Consider the following 21,493-nt stretch of genomic DNA (forward strand, 5'->3'; position numbering starts at 1 on the left):
ATTTATCAACTTGTCAGAATTAGTATTATGTTGAAAATACTATAAGTGTTGTCATTATGCATAGTCCACATATGTATGCAACATATAATTGAATCGAACTGGCGTAGCAAAAAAAATCGTGAATACATTTAGTTTAACATGTTATTCGAAACAATCGTCTATATCGCAGGATTCATTTTACAGTTTATCAATCATTACTTATATATTTGAGCTTGCACTCGTTTTACGATGGTGAAATCGGGTCCGAGATGACGCTATATAACATGGTCAGCATGAGAGCAGATAGAGAAAGGTTGTAATAGCTAATTATAAATTTGTGTGTGTATGTAAAATCGCGTTATTTTAGAAAAGACACCTATATAGATAAACTTCAAAAGCAAAAATATTAAATATACTTATATTACTTATGGATATAAGTAATAAATAAAACAAAAAGCTCGCTTTGAGCCAATTACCCTCAACGCACGGGACAGCCATGTTGCTCTGCGCACTGTATTCAGCTGCTCGCGCTTAGAAGTGGAAGTTGAATAAGTTTATTTCAATATTAGTTATAAAAATTTTTTTTTTGTTTGTAAAACCAAATTTTTTCCAGAAAAACACCTATATAGATAAAGTTAAAAAGCAAAACCTTATCTAAATATAAAATTTGATCCAAATTGTTACTATATATATATATATATTATTAATATATAAAATAATATAATATAATATAATATTAATATATAATATATATACTTTAATTTAAATTTAATTAATTTCCAAGGTTTTATCTTAGTTTAGCCCATAGTAACTTCAATCTAAAATATTCTCTTATTTCGTGATCCAATTCCACTTTCTCTACCTAATTAATTCAAGAGAGATTTGTAAAATTGCTGAATCGGCTAAAAGCCTAACTTTTCCACACTCCGAGTGAAGTGATAAAATACCGCTGACGAGACAAGTTCTTTTTTAAAAGATCCCTGTATTTCTCTTACCTCGTCGGCGCGTGTATCAAAAATCCCTATCGAAATTAATAATATTTTAGCACTATAAAGAAATATTTTTCCCTATCAAAATCTCAGGTTATATAAGACGAGGAATAATTTATTTCGCTCTCTTCCCGACTTCTGCTTTTGTGGCGCGTTGTAGCGGACGTGCCTTGTCCGCGTCTTTGCTTGTAAATAATTATGCTTTCCCGATGTATTAAAATTAATTTAAAAATGTAAAAAGTCTTTTCACTGTCTTCGAAACTGCATTCTGCTTCACATAAAATAATGCTTTACTTATATATATAAAAGAATAATTCGATTAAAACTATACGATTTTTACTGAAGCTCGGATGTTTACCTCGGCTTGTTTATGTTCTGTCTGGACAAGTGTTGCCATCTCTTGGATTCTATTAGTTAATTATAAGAAATGTGTTTTTGTATGTGTAAAGTCGCATTTTTTCAGGCACCTACATAGATAAGTTTAAAACGCAAAACCGTTATCTAAACATAAAATTTGATCCAAATCGTTAGAGTTAATTTCCGAGATATATGATATAAATAAATATACACGAATAACTCATTAAAAAATATAACATTTCTTGGTGGTGGTCCTCAGACTACAGGCGCTTTGTTCGTGTGTCCGGCAGCACATATCAAAAGTGGTTCTGCACTACCTAAAGAAGATTTTGACAGCATTTTTGTGTAAGCAGGAATTTTCCACTTTTCTGTTAATGAAAAACAGAGAAATTGGCTAGAAGCAAGCAATGACTTGAGGGTAGCTCTAATTAAAAGCCACATTTCTATAATTCTTCAAATTGTCAAACAAATTCATGTGTAAAAATCGCATTGCGAAATTCATTGAGCTAAGATTTTTTTCCAATGTCCATTTCAAGCAAAATTTTTATTTTAACATAAATCTGTAATTGAAACGTCTATATTAGTTTTGTTGTAAGCTAGGGCCTATATATAATATAAATTTTAATGAAAGTAATTTTTATGTATTAAAATTAAATAATATTTAATGAAATCGTTCTGTACAAAATTAATAGTAATAATAAGTAATGTATTCCACACGACACTGATGTATTTAATCAATTTCTAATCAATATGTTTTGATTTCAGGCTGAGCACTAAGCTATCAAATACTGGAGATTGAAAACAAAATTGGATAAAAAAGTGAGTACGTTAATCCTGTATCTTTTTTTTTTTGTTGAGAATTTATTGTTAAAACAGTTTTACGTCTACCTTTCCTATGATTTGAGTATTTTAACAAATAAATGTATGATAAAAATATCTCAAAATTAACTTTCTAGCAACATAAAATTAAAAAAAAATATCCGAAACAAAAATCTTACACCCATTTTCGACTGGGATTTTTTCCATATACCACCCCCGTAAGGTCCGTCCGATTCAACGAGTTAAAAAAATTAATTTTGGCTTCCAAGACATGCCTCTAAGTTCGCACTTAGACATATTGACTGATCAGTGGAATAGGAATGGAAGTTGGAACACTGGTTTATCACATTTAAAAAAAAATCAGTAATCCGCCGGAGAATTTAAATGACTATGTTCTGGATATTAAAAAAAATTGCGAAATGAAGTGCCGAACGTATGATTTCCTAAATAATTCAAGAATAAATTTTGAAAAAGGCTCAAATTTAGAAATATTCTTTAGTGAAATTTTTAAGTTTTCAAACAATGATGTAAAACATTTTAAATTCTTCTTCTTGTTAATGTTATATAATTTCATATATAAAGATATATAGAAAAAAAAAATTGGGAATTGTATAACACAATGGACAAAACAATATAAGACTTCTAAATCAGTATGAGTTAGCAAAATATGCTGTATTGTAAAATTTTACTGAGGACGCCATTAAAACAGTGTTACACAAAATATTTGACTGCAAGTTTCGTCAACATTTTATCCTGGCTAATTTTTTGGCCGCTAAAGAGGCTAAGAGTAATTTTAAAAATATATTTTTCCAAAAGTACTTAAATATTACAATTATCTTTAAAGTTTCCATAATCATTATGGAAAATTTAATATTTACATCAAAGATATAATAAGTAAGTAGTAGCAAAGTTTACAAAGTGAAGCTCTCCTCCAAAAAATTATTAAAAGCATTAACTCTGTTCTTTTAAATTATTCTTAGTGGTGTTACTCGTTTTCTATTAAATATTCTAAAGGATAGGATATTTTTATTTCGTTTTCCTTATTATAACCAATAAGTTCTTATAAAATATAGACAAAATTATTAACTTTTAATCGGTTTAAAAATATGTTTTGATAGAACTTTATATAATGTTAATATAAAAATCTAAAATTAGAATATACTTAAATGAATAGCTCGACTGCAACATAAAAATGCTGGAATTTTTATTTTCATCATTTGAAACATTTATACTGAATAATTTTTGTCAAAAATTTAGATTTATTGTTTAACTGTTGAAGATAATTATATATTTAGAACGAAAATATGATAATATTTATTAGATTTGAAAAAAAATTAAACGACGTGTAATATTTTCGTTTTAGAAATTATAACATTTAATGATAATTCCTTTTTGAAAAATAAAACATTTTATTTTATGATAAAACTATTAAATGTATTACGGCTTACTATTTTTTTGGGGTATATCTATTTTCTAGTTTGTAAAAAAAAATCTAAACTCATTGTAACCCGAATGGCCTTATGAAGGAAATAAGTATATATTAACTTTTGCATTGAAAGTTAAGTATTGCATTAAAAGTATAATTCTTTCGGGTAAAAAATCTTTTTTTTAAGATTTCGAACTTATTAATGTTCAATATAAACACAATTTACCAGTATTTTACTGGTTTCATAAAATATATTTATGAAACTTTGTTTAGCCAATTTTATTATTAAATAAGTGCTCTTCATATTTTTACGAAAATCTGCATGGTAGATGTATTTTGAAAGAAGTACAACAACTTATTAATATAAAAGGATGCTTTAATCAATGAGAAATTTTAATCACAAATAGAAAAAAAAGATTACCGTTTATAAAATGTAAGTATTTTCAGAAATGAACAATATATTAGCCGACAGGAAATCTCTGCTTAAGTATAAAAAAAAAACACAATAGCGTTTATTTTAAAATAGCAGGATATCTTACTCTGCGATCAATATTCAAAGAGAGAATCCACTGACGTGTGCACACCTCCGCTTTATATATTCTTCATAATTAGGTATAGAATTTTCTAAAAGGATTTGGGATCTTCTTCTATTTATTAACGCTTCTATTTATGTATTTTATAGAATTTTCGTATTTGTTTCTAAATAGTAACCAAATTTTTAGTGCAAATTGTGGTCATTTATCTGGTATCCATGCAACTTTCATTAAACTTTCTTTCCTTTTTTATGAGTTTCACTGCTGCAAGATTTGCAAAACATATTTTATTTGAATTTCCTTCAATTTGAAGAAATAGTGATTTGAAGCAGTATTCTAATATTTCCTAAAATATGCATTTAATTTTTAAAAATTTGTTAATCATCTTTCAGTTAACCTATATGGGTTTTATAGTTCCATTTAGAAGGTTGGTGTAAGAGATTTCGGTTAGTTCTGAAAATCCGACAGAGAATAAAGAATGGCATGCTAATAACGTCGAGCGACATCTTCATTGGTCTCAAAACATCTTCTTAGCAATGAAATAGTATTGAAAAGATATTTTCAATATTTACATTTAATCTTAACATCTTATCTTAATAATTAATTTATATCATTTTTTTTCAATAATTTATATCAATCTTTTTTCAATAAATTATATATTTTTCTTCAAGCTCTTTAAGACATTTTAAAACTTCGAATTTCGATAAATATGCAATTTATATTATTTGTCAAGCTTTGGATTGTTCTAATCATTGTTATCAAATTTAAATATTTTTTTGGATAATCAAATTATATCAAATAAAAAAGAAGAATATTCAAAAACGGAAGTACTTAAAATACTTGTTTCACCTTTGCTTTCTTCTAAAGTTGAATTTTAATAGTAAGTATAACAAAATTTTATTAATTTTGTTAAAAGCTTCTCTGATATTAAAACTACATAACGCGGAAAAATAAGTCGCATCTTCATATCTTGATCATTAAGAATAGAAAAAAAAATAGGGATGAAATATTAATAATAAAAATGAAAACAACTTTAAAAATGAAATATTTTGTTATAAAATATGCCATTAAAGTTAAATATATCATGACAAGTAAAGTTTTTAAATTTTTTTATTAATCTTAACTAAAATAAAACTTTAATAAATATACTACTAAATCTGTGATAGTTAAAAATTTTATTCACCAAGAATTTACTTGCTTTTCTGACTTACATTTAGGTTTAGATATTTCTTTCAAATATAAATAATATTTAAAGGTTTTTATCTTTCAAAATAAATGGATATTAACAAAATTAAATTTTCAAAAACAAATTTTCTTTTGAGGGTATTTAATGTATACATTTGAGTTATAAACTTGAATAATCTGTTTAAAATCATTTACCAAAAATAATATATTCAAGGAAACAATTATTTGAGAAAAATAATTAATAATAAATTTCTCATTGTTTTTATAAAGAAGAAAACAGTTCCTCAGCCCACTTATAAAATTTTTCATTCTTTTCAAAGTGTCTTACAGATTTATTCTTGTATTTTTTGCAGCCTTCATATTATGTTTCAAATTTTTATGTTGTAGGGATTATATAATTACTAATACACTATAAATTGTGTACATTGTCTACAGTAATTCTTTTTATAAAAATATTTCTTGGAAAAAAAAGTTATTTCTAGTAATGCTGCTCTCCTTAAAAGTTTTTGGAAAGATGATTAAATTATAAGATTATTTTATTTAAACATAATGATATTCATGTTTCCGAATAACATTTAGTGTGTTTTTATTTTCTTAATGATGAAATCTCGTGTGCTTTATATCGGCCAATATTTTTTAATATTTTCCCAGTTTATTTTTTTAATATATTTTAAATATCTTAAAATACGACTTACTATCTTTTTTTTTTAATTACGATTGAGAAACTGTGATAAGAATTATTTGTGAGTTAAATTTCGACATTATATGAAATTTTCTAAATTTTTTTAATATTATAGAATTTTTTGCTAGAAGAAAAGTAAGAAAACATTTATGATGTTGATGGAAAATAAAAACATTATTCTTTCAATATTTGGTTTGGTTTGCAGTATTTAAAAATCGTAATATTTTATGTAAGTCAAGCAATTTTAACTTTAAATTTATTGGTATTCAACTAAATCTGCTCTTGGAACTTATAAATATTTTAAAGAATTCCATCATCAGTTTTTTTGTTTTGTTTTACACGTACATATTTTTGAAAAGGATTTAATGTTTATGCACTAGCTGGAACTCTATAACTGTAAATGGTTCTTTCCATTTGAAGCAGATAGCACTTGAAGCCTTCCATGCTAAAAGACTATATATATTTATAGTTAATATTTACATTGGTATTTCTGAGGAAAATTTTATACTTCCATACCCCATATTTGAATCTCTGCAGAAAATTTTGCGAACATATTCAGTTGAACAACTCCTCAAAATGGCTCGGAATATTCATCTTATTACAATGAATAGCATTGAACAACTCCTCAAAATGGCTCGGAATATTCATCTTATTACAATGAATAGCATTGAAAATCTTTCATGCTACGCAATCATATGCAACTAAAGTTTCGATTGGCAGCACCTAGATGAACTTCATAGACCTATACCACGTATTTGGAGTATACCTCTAGAGATTTGATTGAACAACTCACTTATTAAGGAATGGCTGGTTAATGTGCGACACATCGAGTAATGTCATTCGAAACTAAAGACATCATTTTCGATTTCAGTAGCCGCTTTTTTGTATTTGAGTGTGTGATACCAGCAATTGATAAGTGAATATCATGATTTAATGAAATGGACGATGTATGCTCGTTCTTATTCTCTCTTTATTAGTATTTCCTGAATTATTGATTTCTAAAATATATCAGGGTAACACATTGATTAAACGTAGGCATCATTTACACTGCAAACTCACTCCTAGTGATACTGGAAAATATTGATGCCCCATATTTGAATGTCAGGAGGAAGATTTGTTAAAAACGTTTGTGGTACACTGGTTCAGTAGTGGCTGTTTAGGATAAGATGATTGCAACATTATATCTTGTTTTATCTGTTGCCTTCTATTGCCCTCAAATGCTGTATAGAGCAATTGTCGAAAGAACTTCATGATTTTAGTCAATAGCTAATGTAAACCCCCTTTTATAAGCCCTTGATTACTATTTCATGAATCACTTGTTGATTAAATACATTCAGGGTAGTAATTCAGATATGAGTATTTAGAAATTGCATTTCAAATTATTTCCAATAGTACAGGAAACATTACTTATTCTATGTCAATGCTATCAAATACTCAGAAATTTATATCTAATATAATATAGAAATTAATAAATTAATACAATTAAATAAATTAATAAAAATCAGTAATAAATACCAACAATATATTACATACACACGCACACACACACACGCACACACACACGCAAACACAAACGCAAACACACACACACACACACGCACGCAAACACACACACACACACACACACACACACACACACACACACACACACACACACACACACACACACACACACACAAATATCATTCTGTACAAACAGGTTATACTTATATATTGCCTTATACTTACATATTTCCTTTTAAAATATTACCTTTTATGAATATGTTGCCATCACGTTGGCAAAAACGAAAATTAAAAGCTTAACTTAATTGTAAATATAAATCCCAGATAAAAAAAATTCCCACGTATTTATATGAAAAGAAATAAAAAAAAAATATTTGACAAAGCAACAAATCCATTAGATTCCAAAGATGGTTAGTTATTTAATATATTAGTTTAATGCAATAGGGTCATAATTAAATTCTAATAACTGAGACAAGCCAACAGTACTGATCAATACCAATAAATTCAATATAAGATTGATACAAAAATGATGCACATAAAATGTTTTCTACTTTTTCGATAAAAACATTTTTACAATTAATGTATGATAATTAAAAATTATAATCATGCATTGACTACTCCGATCCTTCCTGAGGCGTGTGTTAAAATCTGAATGACCGGGCCACCGTTTAGTATTGGCGGGAACTACGGTAAAGTTCTAAAGGCCATCAACGGCCTCGGTGAAATCCTTCCCATGGGAAGCACATCTCGTCATCGGTATGGGCTAGTCTTCGCTATACTATTTCTGTGCCCATCTGGGTGAAAAAAACCAACCGCCATGCCTGAAGCTGCTCATCATCAAATCTAAGGTGGGATTAAAAACACTATAAAGTGCAGTATTTTCATTTAACATTTAGAATCGTATTATAAATTAACATTAAGCAGATATTAGTGTAAATTGTATTTTGAACAGGACAACTGACTGATTTTTAAATTTTTATCTTTTACTCTCATTTATGTGTGTGTGAATGTCATATGTTAGAATCTATATGATATATTGTCGAATTTTTGATATTAGATTCTACAATGGTATTTATATTTAATAAATTATTTGTTAAATCCTTGGAAGCGATCTGTTACATTTCTCTATGAAATATTTCATATTCCTGAATATCTGTTATTTTGATCGTCTGCTTTTGTTCAGAAATCTGCTGATCAAGCAAAGATAAAATGTACATAAAACTCTGCATGGGGAGTTCACGAATTTTTTTTTTTTTTTTTTTTTTTTTTTTTTTTTTGAAAATCATATCCAATATTTGCCCAGGATTCGTAAGCCATGTGCATGAAATTCCATTTAGTAACATCGAACCTCTCCCATCTCATGCGACAAACATTCTCTCAAATGGATTTGTTCCAGTGCTTAATAGAAAAACACTGAGGAGAAAACATTTCGGAATCACTCTAAGCCTGAACAGACGTTTCCAAATGTTATCCAAAGAGATAAATGTGCGCAGGAAAAAGATCAACCCGGGGGATCCCAAGTCTCCTGCTCATGACAGCCCATTAGTGAGCCGCAATGCAGAAAACCCTGCGGTTTATGCACAAAGGACTGCTTAACAAAGAACCAGACCACCAGCACTTAAAGAGATACACAACTTCAATCGCCAGAATATACAAAAGGGGGGGGGGTGCTTTCCTCGGCAACTTGGGGGTTGGGTGGTGATCTTTTTCTTTGTTTATAGTTTTTGTTTTGCTTCCATCCGTATTTTTCCAGATGTTTGGCAATAATCTCTGGAGAGCTTTCTGGGGGTTGAGTTCCTAGTTAGGGATGTGATGAAGTCGGAAATAGAGTCAGGTCTGGGAATCTGGAATAATAATCTGCGCAGTATCAAACTGAGCTATCAGAACTAAAATACATCGAATAAAAATGCAGTTTAGATCTCTGAGTAAATGTCAATATATTCTTAAAGGTATGTAAGACCGAAAGGGACAAATAATTATTTATCAAATATTTTAGTTTTCAATTTTTTTTATATCCAATTTTTTAATATCGATTTTTTTTAAACTGTTTGAATTTTATTTCTACGTTTAGTTTTGTGGAAGCCAAATTTATTTTTTGTATAATCACGCCATACATTTTAATGCTAATTCACATTTTTTTTTAAAATGCCACTTTGTCAACTTATGAATTATAGCTAGATATTTATATGAAAAATCTCATAAATCAAAATCTAATGCTATCTTGTACAAGTCTGTGTAGTAATTTTTTAATATGTTTTGTAATTTTTGAATCACAAAATAAAAGAATTTACTGATTACAATGATTTAACAGTTGTTTTAATGCTTAGCAAAATGAAAAGCTAGAAAATTTCATATTGTTTTTCAATTGAACCTCAGTGTGTAAAACGTCTATATAATTTTTTTAGTTTTCAAACACGATATTTTTTTCTTTATCTCCAAATCATTTGATATTAACTTCTAAATTACAAGCTTTTTGCTTTAATTGATTTTTTTTAACCAAGAAAAGTTATTTTCCAAATATCAAAATATTTTTGGACTTTTAATTTTTATATTCTTGTTTCGTAGGATATTTAAATTTTTTTATATATAAAAATTTAAAATATATAAGTATTTTATAACAGTTTTCAAAAAATTCTTTCCAGAAGTAGTCACGCAAGTAAAAAAAAATTGCTTAGAAAGTTACGTAATTATTTAAAATCCATATTTCAGTAAATCTGAAATATGGAAAAGTAAAGGAAAATATTTCTACAATAATGGATAGAAATAAAAATTATTATTTATTTTTCATTTCTATGAATATAGTATACCTTAATTGTTTGATTTCTAGACTATGCGACATTGTTTCTTCTGTTTAAAATTTAACAGTTTTGTGTTAGGTGGGTTAATATTATCATTTTTTACTTAGTCCTTTATACGTGGAAAGACATTTCTGACTCCCCCCTTGAAAAGTTTTACATTTATTTTATATTGCTCAGTATTTTATAATAATATATAAACCTATGCACCTATCTACATCTTTTTATAATTTTTTAATAAAATTTCTGTGAGACGACATTTTTTGCATCATGTGCATAAAAGAATTAAAATCGGTTACTCGCAGTGAGATAATGAAGGCAAGTGGCGTCCAGGGCCTAATATAACTTTTCCGCACCCAATCATCATTAAAAGTTTGGCAAGTATAAATAGCGCTTTAAACATATTTTTTTTTCTCATTCTTGATGATATTCCTCATAAAGAATGATGAGGAATATCATCATAGAAAATGTCATAAAGGTGAGATTGTTTTGTTTCCATGATTTCTTCTTAAAATTGTTGGAATATGTATCAAAACTTTTCTTTTGCCGTCCGGTCACTACGCTGTTAGCTGCTTGACCTGTAGAGTGCGATCGACTGAAAACTGAGATATTGTTAAAATGCATCGTTTTAGTTAATGTTTGCAGAGTCAGTACAAATTTTAGATTTCTGAAACTTTGTTTCTTTTTTTATACAATAACATTTTGTTTCACACAACACACACACAAAAAATAAATAAATGAATAAAACCTCTGGAAATTTGTAGTTTAATATTTAATTTTCCTAAATATTTATTAAAAATTAGAAATGACATAATTGTTTTATAGTTTATTACATTTTCATATTTATTTATTCAATTTGCCTTTTTTTTCATGTTTGTAAAAATGGAAATAAATATCGATTAAAAAAAATTACTTACGTGTTTTAGTAATTTGCTATGGGTAAAATTACGTTACTGTTTTGAAATTTTTTTGTACTTCTATATATTCTGTGAAAAAAAAAATTAATAATACTTTTTTTTACTGAATTTCGTACCAGTGGCAACACTTTCTACTAAATTAAAAAATAAATAAAACCGATTTATGTAATAAGTAACATAAACATTATAAGTAACATAAAAAGAAGTGCTTATCAGTTCGGAAGTAAAATATTCATTTTGAAACTGCTAAAAATTAATTTTATGCAAAGTGTAACAGATTTAAGGTAAATGGTAACTATTTATTTGAAGAAATATAATCGAAAAATGATATATATATATATATTTAGTGATGCAGAAATGTTCGAAACTTTAAAATGATATTATTTAAGATGCTCCGGTGAGCGTATGGCAAGAAGCCCAACAAATTTAATAGACGATTTTAACGTCAAAGCCATCAAATTTGTCCTTAAATCTGTCTTCAAGCAGAAAATTACTTATCTGGCATCCATTTAACATGGATTAAAATATCAGTTAAAGTTATAAAAATGTCTTCCATCATTCTAAGTCTAACTACGTAGGAAAACAATATAACATACTCGTAACTGAAAAAATTTTTTTGCCCTCACATGATAATACAACTTCATCTTCTTCTATTGAAGAAATAAGTCTTCAAATACCTATGTAGTGCTGCAGAATCTTCAAATTCTAAATGAAACTTCTTCAAATCGAGGCATTGATAATTTTTTTAATAACACATTCGTTTAGATTTGAATACTAGGAATAGAGTTCACGAAAAGAGAATCTGAGTCTTTTGAATCAGATTTGTTTTTCTAATTTCGGAATACCTAAATTTTAAACTCACTAATTTTCTCTGTAAAAGTGTTATAGATGTTCCAAAAGGTAAAATTTCTTTTGATTTTCTTGTATCTAATGTTTAAAAAAGTCAATTAAATTAATTGTTTAATTAGTTTTATTTACACGCTTGTTTCAAACTCCATGCATTGTACTTATTTTGTAATGCAACTATAATGTCAATGAAGTGCATTGTGCAGTAAAATCATAATAAAAATATTTATTATTATTAGTGATTAATACTTAAAAATAAAACCAGGAATATTTGTATTAATAAAATGAATGTTTTGTTAAGAAATAATTTTTTAATAATAATTAATTTAATTATATATATATTTTTTACCTTTTTTGATAAAATTTGTATTTTCTGAGAATTTTTCTTTCCAAAATGATATCTTTGTGTATGCTCTTATATGCTCCCGATATATCCTTTCATATTTGTTCAAACGTTTTTTTTTTAAGTATGAAGAAGAACAAGGAAATTGCTTGTATATTGCTGAAATCAAATCGGTAACATAAAGAAATAAAAGGAATTACTTTATTTTTTGTCATGTATTTAAAATGTCATCTATAGAGCAGAAAATTTATGAATATAAATTTATCATCTGTATTTTCATATTCATAAATTTAATACACGCATATATTTTTCTTTTATGTGCTATACATAAAAGCTACACATATATTTTTACTTTTATATTTAGGACATTACAAAACAATAAGAATGCATTAACGATTTGTTAATTTTTGACAGCACACCGATGGAATGTTGAGTTCCATGTTTGAATTACTGAAGAAAGTCTGTTGTTTATTACATAGGAGAATAAAATTCTTATCTTTCTGAAAATAACTGAAAGAATTTAAGCAATAATACGAAAGGAATATACAATTTCTTCGATTTGTTTCACACTATACGTTATCTGATATTAAAATGCACGCTAACTTGTTTTAAATAAAATACAGATCTCATACGTAATGCATATATCATACATAATTCGTAGACTAATATCATTATAGAACAGAACACATTTAAAATATTATCATTCTATATACAGTCTAGACAAAATTAGAAATTATTACAATTTAGAATGATTTTTATTTAGAACAGATTCTAAATTTAATTGATAATAAACATAAAATACAACTTAAGTTACGTTTGATGATAAAATGTGAATTAAAGTAATAAACAGCGCATTACGTATTTCTTAAGAAATAAATATACTGCTTAACGTACACAGGTTTCGGCAGAATAAATATTCAGTCATCGCCTGAAACCAACAATTGAGAATTTGAAACACGGAAGTGATAAAACTAATCCTTATGATTTGTTACTTATGTTGGGAAAGTAAATTAATTAATATTTTGTTTTTAATTATTGTTGTTAAATCTATGATTTTGAAATAATACAAACATGTTTAATCAATTGTGGCGGTTTTGTTAGAAGTGAATAAGGAATTTAATAAACCCTTTTGCAGTTTAATCAAGTTTCGAAAAAGGATTTGTTTAAGGTAATTAAAATTACAGAAGAATTGCGTTTGAGTGGATTATTTTGTATGAAGTTGAGATATCTTTAAATATTCCACTTCTGTTTGCATTATATCATATATGAGAGAACATTTTTTAAAAATGTGAATTACATTAAAATTTAAATAAAAAATTTTCAGAGAAAGAATTATATCTCGGTATTTTTTTTTCTGTAGAAATGATAAACCTTGTTGATTATGACACTCTCCCCCCCCCCTTATACTATATGTGTGCGTGTGTTTTCAGATCGAATTTTTATGGATTTTTCATTAATTTTTTTTTATTTACATATCAAAAAATTATATTAATAATTTAATATTTTTATTGAAATTTAAATTAAAAAAATGAAACGTGAATAAAAAAAATGATGACTGAAAATTTTGTATTGAAATTACTTAATAAATTTATATCTTTTCCCTTGAAAGTACACTTGGGAAAATAAGTTCAATCCAAATCAATCCTACTTATTATTTTTAATATTTCATATGAGAAACGATTAAGATTATTTGTCTAAAAGTTGTGACTTTGTTAACCGTCATATTGCAGTCAGTCAACATCCCTATTTTGTTGTTAAATCTTATTTCTAAGTTTCCAAATGTTTTTTACTTCGTTATGAAAGTATTACTGCAGCGAAACAAGTATTACAGTTACTTATGTGAGAACAATCTTTCTGCTAAGATGCTGATTTGAGATGTGCTTTCAGTTGTAATATCAACCTCAAAGTCAGAGTACTCAGAGTATGTCAAAATTTGTATGCCTAAGTTGATAAAATTCAACAAGAATTGATAGAAATTGAATAAATATGCGAATTTATTTATTTATTTCAATACTCTATTTCGTGAATTTTATTTTTCTTCACTATATCTTTGAAACTATTTATTTGGTCAATTTCTTACTTTTACTACAAAACAAATGACAAATCAGAAGAATTTAAGTGGCGATCTTTCAGTAATTCAAAAATAAATACAGTATAGAAACAGTTTTAAAAGCTGATTAATCCTAAGGCTACTAAGGAATGTTTTCAGTAATAATAAAAATATATTTTAATTTTAGAATAAAACATATTTATTATTTAATTTTTTGAGGAAAAAATTTATTCCACTAAACATTAAGGAAATGCTTTTAATAAAATAGTTATTAAGTATACGTACATGTTGTAATCAATGTTTTTAATCTCTAAATAAGTTATAGGAATTATTATTAACTTTATTAATACTTACTTGAAGAAGTGATAAATCGAATATTAAATTTGACTATTTATCATGATAAATAACCGATTATTTACGTTGACTGTAACCTATACATGTGTATTTCAATCAATGTTACCGATGTAAAAATAGTTACATTTCCACTGTTAATGTGAATTCCGGAATTTTTTCGACCGGTGCCGCTTGGAGAAATTACTTATGCATATATTTTAGATCCCTTAGAAATAACTAGAATGAAAACTTATCGTCTTAATGATATTGAATGAAGAAATCATACTGAAGGATTTTTAGGACTAAAATGTATCTAAATGTAAATTCTAGAAATGGCTGTGTTACAATCTGGAAAGTTATAAAATTGAAAATATACCTTTAGTTTCCAACAAAATGAGATCCCTCTTGAGAAAAATTTCTGATTCTACAGATTTGCTAAAGGTTGGAGGAGAAATAATTTTCGTTTATGATTTAAATTATTAATATAATAATGAATAAAAGGAAATGATTTAAAGCACATCTTAAATAAGGTAAATGAATACATGGACATAAATGTGATAAACGAGTTTCCAATTTATCGGAAATGGGTTTTGCGCTTATAGGTAAACTGTGTCATTCGAACAAACAAAGATTTCACAAATAATTGAAAACAAAATATATATATTAAATTTAGTGTTATCAACCACAGTTTTTCTGAAACCTTATCTGTATCGAAGCAAATCCCTCTCTGGTTTTTGAATCCAACCCAGAATCGATTACCGAATCTTATTTCTAGTAAGCGAGATGAAAATAATCCACCCCAACACAACAATACCTCTCGCACAAATCCCAAAAATAGCTTACGGAGTGTTGAAAATATTAGAAAATCGATGAATTGGAAATTGATAGAGCGAAAGAAAGTGAAAATAAAAAGAAGATGAAGGGGGAAAAAAAGAAACAAAGAAAGGAAGAACAAAAACAGTCTCGTTTTCACACAGGTATACGACTGTCATGGAGTAAGATAAATATAGAGAGGAAGCCTTTGAAGTTCCAGTTCACAAGTTCCCTGGAATTTTTCCACCCTCCCAAATTCTCTTTATTGCATCTGGACTGTTTTCTAAAGACCCACTGAGTGATTCTGACTCAGTCATAGCACTGGGGTTTTGTTTCGTTTGATTTCTTGAAGGTCTTTCGTTTTATAACGTTATATAGTTTTCAGGAGAGAGTTATTGCTTAGATTTGTCGTTCCCTGTGTTATATTTTCAAAAACAAATATGCTACAGAACTGAAATTTAAAGATTATTTAGCTATCTGCAATTTTTGAAAAAAAAATGCAATTTCCGATCATAGACATTGAAAATATTATTTTCATTTTTTATCAGCAAATCGTATGTTTATGCAAGACCTGAATGTCACAAGTTGATGCTCAAAAACTCTAAATAAAATTATAAAAGCTGAGTTTTATTATTAAATAATAATTTGATAGATATGATAAAAGAACTTTATTCAATATTTTTAACTAGTTAAAATGGCGGAACATTTCAAAATTATTAATCATATACGGTTAAAATTTCTTTTCCTCTAGAAAGGATATTTTGAATTTTATGTTTCTTGTCAAACTGACTGAAAGGGAGTAGTCAGCCATAGATTACACCAAATAGTTCATTATATAATCATCTCTAGTTTTAGTGTTATTTTGATACAAAAAAGGATATTCATAATTGCAAACAAATATACAGAAATATACTAAATTACCACCAAATTTAATACGAAATTCGCGTTATTGTCTTGATTATTCTGTTGACTAAGGTTTCATAGTAACATGAAAAGTAAAGAAACATAAGCTTAGTTTTTTCAAGATTTATGAGTTCAATGACAAATAGCATGTAGCAGTTCCAGGCCGGTAGATTGTTTTTAATAATTTTTATTGTATTATAACTTAATTTTCAGAAGCCTTTTACTGATAAAGCGAAAACTTGCAGACGAATGACTTACAGTGATCAAATTTCATTACATAGTTTAGTAGTATTGTATAAATTCAATACTATCGAATGCAATTAAGATAATAAGGACCAAGAAAAATAAATTAGTATAATGTAATAAAGGTAAAATATAATGTAATAGAGCATGATAACATGATAATGATTGTTCAAAGAGAGCAAAGCTCAGAATAACGTTTTAATGCTTTCTGAGATTTAAAATTTTAATTTTTTGGAAGTCTATATGCGCTATGAAAATTATTGATAAATCGTAGAAACGTGTTTATTTTTTTGAATTGGGCTCTATCCTTCATTTGAAAACAAAGTTCTTTATATCTTTGATTCACAATATCTTCATCGACGTTTTTATTGCTTCAGTTACGATGGCGGGAAGTCTTCGGGGGAAAAAATGATGGAATTCATTTTTTTTTCTGATTTTGAGATTTCAAAGGCATATCTCCACTGAATGGAAGTTGTTTTATTATATCTTCCTAAAAACTGCAATTACGATTTTATTTCCATCGCAATTACATACTTAAAATATTGGAAAACTAAAGATAAATGATGAAGGTCGTCGAACTGAGAAGGAATACTCATAAATTTAAAGTAAAAAAGGCAACCTTGACTAATTCTCACAGCAAATTGTGTCATTGAAGTACTTTTTTTTTTGGAAGCTACTCAGTTTCTGTGATGGTATGGAAAGCTCTAAGGGAAAAGAATAACCTATTAATCTAATAACCTAATTCCAAAATTTAAGAGAGGCCGCGGTGGCCTGGTGGTAAGGTCTCGGCTTATAAGCCGTAGGGTTTCAGGTTCGAGACCCGATTCCACCGAAGAACCGTCGTGTAAGAGGGTCTGTTGCACGTTAAATCCGTCAGACCAAACGTCCTCCCGCTGGTGTGGTGTGGTGTGGAGAGAGGGGTGCCAGCTGAGGTGTCGTCCTCGTCATCTGACCGCGGTTCAAAATTACAAGATCCGTCCCAAAATAGCCCTAGTGTTGCTTTACAACGGGACGTTAAAATAACTAAAACTAAAACCAAAATTTAAGAAATTTTTGATGACGTTTGAAGAAAGATTATTTTACGAAAGTTTGCTAATTTCTGAAGTTGGTAAAAACAAGAATAATAGGTTTTTTTTTCGATTTTTGCTGAAATAATAATAGATGCAGAGAATTAATCTAAACATTTTTCGTTGTAATTATTCTACTTTCATGTCTTTATTCTAAATAAGGTAATATTTTTATCTTCTCTGATTATTATCATTATCATGTAAATGTGTTATATGAATTTATAGAAATTCGACTCGTGGTTTTTCGTAGCTTCTCAGTACTTAATAAACGAAAAAATATGAATTTTTCAGATGTATTACCTAAGTGTTTAAAAAAACAGGAGACTATTTTTCATTTCAAGAAAAATGAGGAAACAATTGGTTCCTTATTTTCTTTCTTCTACTCATCATATATAATTCTTTTTTTACTTATTTGAAATTTTAAAAAAAATGTAGATATTATTTATTGATTTTTGTTTTAATGCATACATTATTTATTGATATATTTGTTTAAATTAAGTTTTTGATGTTTTAGAATTTATAATATTTAATCCCATTTTCAAAATAAGCTTTGAACTAGCCTTATGTTCCTCCAATGATTTTTGAATAAAATTCCATTCACAGTGACATTTCTTCTTATTAAATAAATAAAACAACTTGATAGCTATCCGAAAAATAATTATGGAATGAAGAGTACATGAACCGTCGGCAACTTTCCATATGATTATCTGCAAAGATTTATTTTTGCTTCACCTGCATTATTTAAAAAAAAAAAAAAAATTAATTTTCACACCACTCTTTCAAAATGATGACAAAAGAACGTAAAGCTAAATAACCCCTTTAAGCGTTTTGAAAAATGATTGTTCTCTGCTGTCAGAGAGGCTTGTGAATTCAAAACGAAATAAATTAAAACACAGAAGAGTTTTCCGATAATTCTATTAAAAGCGGATTTGAAAATTCTTTGCTATTTAGAAATCACTCCTCACATTTTCGGCGCGTCATCTTGATTATGATGGATTATCGTTTGCGCTAACGATCCTTTCCAAACGATTTTTTTTTAATTATGTGATCAGATTCGAATATCTATCGTTTGCATTTTACCAGAAGGTGTTACTTTTTTCTGCCCCCCCCCTACCTCTTGGATTCTCTTTTAATCCGACATTGATAATGGATAAGTTGTTTGATTTTAATTACATGAAACGTTGTTGAGTGTGATGACGGGTTTTGGACATTTTAAGTGAACCCCTCGCAGGGAAAATTTCCTGGAAATCAGTGACAGTGAAAAATTTGCTGTAACATAATGCTATCGGTTAAATGTTTGGTTTTACTTTAAGTGTCATGTTAAAAGGGGAGAAAAAAAACTCATTTTTAATATTGCACCATTCTTAAATGGTTTATTTAATGTAAAATTTTCATTGATTCTAGTATAACAGCTTTTCCTTTGGTGGATATTTCCAAAGTTGATTTGCATAAAGAAGTTTTAAAAAATTGCATTTAACTGCAAATGTATAAAAAATTGTAATTAAAAAATTTTATACATTCATTTTTTTTTTGTTAAAACTTGTTCTGCAAGAGACATTGTTTTCGTAATTTTCATTGACTTAAGAAATTATTAACTCTTTTGTACGATATTTATTGCATAATTGGAGGCAGCATAATAATTTTTTATAAACGGGACTCAATTGTAAATATGTAAAAAGTTACAATCGATGAAGAATTTACTGCATTTTTACTTTAACAAGAATTCGTTTTTTTTAAAAACTTGTTTTTGAAAATGTAAATGCTTTAGTATTTTCTCTGACTTTTTCATATGACATTTCAAAATTATTTTCAGAATTGACCATTTTTTTAGGTTGTTTTTGAAAATGAATGTGTAAAAACGAAATTCTCAGTGTCTAAAGATTAACAACTTTTTGTATTCAATAAAGAATTCAATTCTTGCGAAAATGTGTTTCTTATGAAAGGTCGATGGAAAATATTTATATATATTTTATTATTTGTTATTACTGAAATATTTACCAAATTTTGAATTATTAATTATCAATATATACACTATTTTAATTATTAATTATAAATCTATAGTCTATTTTAATTATTAATGTATTTTTATTTTTAATTAAAATATATTTTTTTCAATTATTTACTAATATTTGGAATTTTTGCATTGATTTTAAGCAAAACAAATTTTTAATAGTGTCATGGAATGAGTTTGAAAAAAAAATCTTTTTAAAGTTCACTCAAAAAAATTTTTTTCACAAGGAAAAGTTAACAATTAGTGATTGTATCAATTCTATTTTGACGAGTGGCTTAAGAATATTATTTAAAATTATAAATTTTCATTATAAATTAGAGTCATGTATTTAAGTTTATTCCTGAATTGTGGAAAGATCATTTTTAAGGTAAGGGTTTATTTTAAAAATTATTAAGTTTCCGAATTTCAAGAAAATTTTTCGTTCGTTTGTCGAAATAATCTTATATTTTCACATTTTTGCTTTCTTTTGGTGCAAACTTTAATGGAAATATAAATTCCTTTCTTTCCTGATAATATTTATTAGCTTTTTCTTCTTTTTATTTGTTGCCAGGATAGAGTTCAATGCACGATATACGAATTCTTGTCATTAAAAATTTGTTTAATGTCGTGAAACACTGTATCCTTTCGAAATTTTTAAATGCTTTCATTTGAAATAATGAAAAATGTTTTCGTATCCGAATGAATAAAAACCTTTCATACAAACTATATATATACCTTTTAAAAATTATGAATAACCTTTGAGAATATTAACGATTCCATGTCTCCTTTGAACAGATTACTCCAATACGCCCAATCTAAATAGCAAAGATACGCACAACTTTCTCACATCTCTATTGCTATATTTATTACCTTTTCCTCACAGTGCTATTATTATTTGGTATATATTTATTTCTGAAATTTTTATGAGCTTTTAATTTGGGCAATGTTAGTAAAAGGCTCTAATGCAGCGAGTGCGATTTGTCTCGATTTTGCGTAAAAATATATGTTGGGAACTTTTAAACTTGAATTTTTCCTTTATGGTAAAGGCTTCTGTGGATCCTGGGGCTTATAAGTAAATGTATTTTGTATAAACAAATAAAAATTTTGAATAAATATATTTTGTCAAGAATTAAACATTCATTACATTCATCGAAATTTACGAGAATGTTTTATCATTTGTTGAAATCGGAATTCTGCTTCTATTATGTTATTTTTTGTTTAATCCTTTTCAATTAAGCAAAATTCCTCTTAAGTCTATTCTTTTCTTTACAAATTACTTGAATATTGTTAAAACATTCTGTTCCCATGGAACGTTTAGATATCTTTATTTAAAGTAATGAAGCCGATTTTCAAACCCAAGAATGTTTACACGAGCTCATCTATTCAAATTCCAGATATCTTTTAAAGATTTTAAACAATGTACATTTATAAGAGTGCGGGCAAGTTCATGGCTCCATTTAACAGATTCTTCGCATAAGCCCTGCTGCTCATTTTAACCTGCTTTCCATCCGACTAAATCCCCAATTCTGTCTGTTTGCTTGACAAAAGCTACGGCGCAAGAAATACCCTTTAACACACCGACGAAAAGCAACTTAATCCGATTACAGAACACGTCAGGGGTAAAATATCCAAAAAGGTAGGGGAGGGGTTGCCCTACCTCCTGCACAGGCATTCCATCCTTACATATAAGCATCCATGATTTTACCATCCAGAGTTTCAA

General features: G+C 27.5%; 1 protein-coding gene across 3 annotated transcripts in view; it reads left to right on the forward strand.

Moving 5' to 3' along the window:
• LOC129965626 (class A basic helix-loop-helix protein 15-like) overlaps nt 1–21,493 on the forward strand; it is a 528,564-nt gene that overhangs the window by 123,313 nt on the left and 383,758 nt on the right. For all 3 annotated transcript variants that reach the window (XR_008784227.1, XM_056079688.1, XM_056079693.1), the window contains exon 3: nt 2,091–2,144. The gene's annotated coding sequence lies outside the window, so the exon portion shown is untranslated. The remainder of the gene's footprint in view (nt 1–2,090; nt 2,145–21,493) is intronic.

The sequence above is a fragment of the Argiope bruennichi genome, chromosome 1 (genome assembly GCF_947563725.1).
Source record: "Argiope bruennichi chromosome 1, qqArgBrue1.1, whole genome shotgun sequence".
NCBI classification, from domain to species: domain Eukaryota; kingdom Metazoa; phylum Arthropoda; class Arachnida; order Araneae; family Araneidae; genus Argiope; species Argiope bruennichi.